This window comes from Myodes glareolus, chromosome 8, assembly GCF_982192425.1.
Source record: "Myodes glareolus chromosome 8, mMyoGla1.1, whole genome shotgun sequence".
In the NCBI taxonomy this organism is placed as follows: domain Eukaryota; kingdom Metazoa; phylum Chordata; class Mammalia; order Rodentia; family Cricetidae; genus Myodes; species Myodes glareolus.
In genome coordinates this window covers 20,447,387-20,449,908 of record NC_142033.1, presented here as the reverse complement: position 1 = coordinate 20,449,908, position 2,522 = coordinate 20,447,387, and the positions used below count along the sequence as shown (strand labels likewise).

The 2,522-nt window shown below is 36.6% G+C and overlaps 1 pseudogene; it reads right to left on the bottom strand.

Annotated features, from left to right (window-relative positions):
• Positions 1-1,074: 1,074 nt before the first annotated feature.
• LOC146893796 (sulfotransferase 2A1 pseudogene) lies at positions 1,075-1,985 on the bottom strand (annotated as a pseudogene).
• Positions 1,986-2,522: the final 537 nt, after the last annotated feature.

Here is a 2,522-nt window from a genome sequence, read left to right as displayed (position 1 = left end):
AGGAGAGGGAGTGGAGTGAGCGGGAGGATATTGGGAGGAGGGGAGGAAGTGAAAATTTTTTATAAATAAATAAATATATAAATGAAAAAAAGTCTAATATTACTCATAATTGATTGAGGAACCGGTTTTTCTTAGGAATCACAGGAAGTGCAGAGTACTACATCACACAAGTCATATCACTGTCGCTGAGACTGGATATTCCTTTCATGTGGGAAAGAAACCTGCTGTACTGCTTCTAATTGCTAGTAGCTGTAGAAAGCATTCAAAATTCCAATGATGCTGCATCTGATCCATATGATAGATGGCAAAACACTTCAGGTTTAATGCACTTTTTGAAATGCCAACCAGTTCCACAGACAGACCACACAAATGGTGCTCATTTTAGAAATCCCAAACTACCCTTGTATAAATGCGAATTCACCTACATGTTCAATATCTGTTTGCAACAATAAATTTAAATATTTCTTCAGGATCTCAGGGAAACCCAGCATGAGTTACTATAGGGAGACCTCATGGGATAGGAAACTAAAATATAGTTCCTACAAATTCCAGCTTAAAGTTCAGATGTGGTAAATTATCTTCATATACCCTATGAAGAGAGTCAGCTGGACCTCTTCTGGTATGAATCCTATTTCTACTGCATTATCTCTTAGTTCTCACTTCTTCCTAAATGAAACACAATTTACTCTTCTGGATTAGAGACAAAGTGCCATAGACCATTTTTGATTGTATCTGGTTCATCATAAGGACAGGGACCATTCCACCTTGTTGTTTACATTGTCCTGTTTTAGGTTGGCACATTCTAGAATAGACAATCCTTACTTTTTTTTCTCAATGAATAGGGTACAAACAGACTGAGGTGTTGAACTGTTTTTTTCTATTACTTGAGAAGTCTTCTGAGTGATAACTAAACAATCCTAGATCAGCATTCTCATAAAGAGGAGGGGGAAACCTGGGAAGTCTCTATGCTACTGCAGGTCTGGAAACAATTAATGCTATACTACAAATATATTTTTTAAATTATATGATTCATTCCTTGACCACACCCAGTCATTCACAGTACAAATACATGATTTAAGAGTTTTAAGAATTTATTGCCATGGGAACAGTTCTGGTGGGAAACCAATCATTTTCTCCTGGAATACTTTATCAAACGCTTTACCTTGGGCTACAGTAAAGTGATTCTTCCAGTCTCCAGTCATGCCTTTCCTCATGAGATTCAAACCATTAGTAAATACATCCTCTGGGATGATGCTAAGATTGGACATTTTATTTTCTTTCATGACTTGAAAAAAACTGTACTTGCGGACCAGATCCAGTTCATCTTTCTCTAATTTCTTTCCTAGGAAGTCACAGATTTTCTCTATGGTTCCTCTTGTGTCCTGTTTCAGGTCTTCATAGCTCAAAAACAGGAAGTTGTCCCTTTCTCTCATGGACAGCCAGGCACGGGTATGCTAAAACCATGATTCATATAAAACATTTCCTTTGAGGAACCATTCAAAATAATTTATCAGAGATTCTGGATTCTTAAAAAGGTTTGTCTTATGAAAGAAAAAATAACCAGAAACAAGAACATCTCTGGGATTTCTGATGACAAAGATCATCTTGGCCTTGGAACTGAAGGAAGACTTGGGGAAAAGATGGAAGTGAAGATGAGAGCTGATGAGGCATAGTCCTTCCTGTTTGATTAAAATTTGATATCCTATTTCAGTCTCTACCCAGGATGAACGTTCCCAGATGGGAACAGCTTGAATCCACTTGGGATTCCCCTTGGTCTGAATCAAGCAGACAATCTCAATCAGCCAGTTAGGTCCTGATTTGGGGTAAGTCAATATGACTGTGTCTTCATCTCTAACCACAAACTTATCACTGATTTCTTCAAGTATTTCTGTTTCAAACCCTAATTCAGGGAAAGCTATTCCTTCAAACAAAAGGAAGTCTGATAAGGCAAAGAGCTCTTTGTAGGTGCTGTTAGGATTCCAACTTTAGCCACCTGTACAGCTTCTAGCTAATCTTGAGATCTAACGTTTATAGTACAATGAAAAGAAATCATTAACAGACAGTAGTTTATTTCAAAACTAACTACTGAAAGGAAGAAAGAGATATTGTAACAATAAGTCAAAGGTTGTTCTATTAAGCAACTGTGACTCATACAGAGATCACTCTCTAGCATTTCTGAGCCTGAGTTCATGACTCCAAACTACAAACTCAATAATACATGCTAGGTTATAGAAATGGGACTTACTTATCATGCTTTCTAATTCAGTTTAGCTATCAGAGTGGTTTCAAATGTGTGAAAAAATTACAGAGATCATACAAAATGTTGCAACATGCGATTTCTTTTTTAAATAGTGGTTGTATTTTCAGAAACTCATATTTCCTTAGCTGCATATATGACTCCAACTTTCGCCCTCTCCTCATACAACCAACCCTTTATTTCCCATATTTATGTATCTTTAATATTTATATTGTTTATTCATTTATTAAAAATTTCCACCTCCTCCCTGCTTCATTTTTCCTTC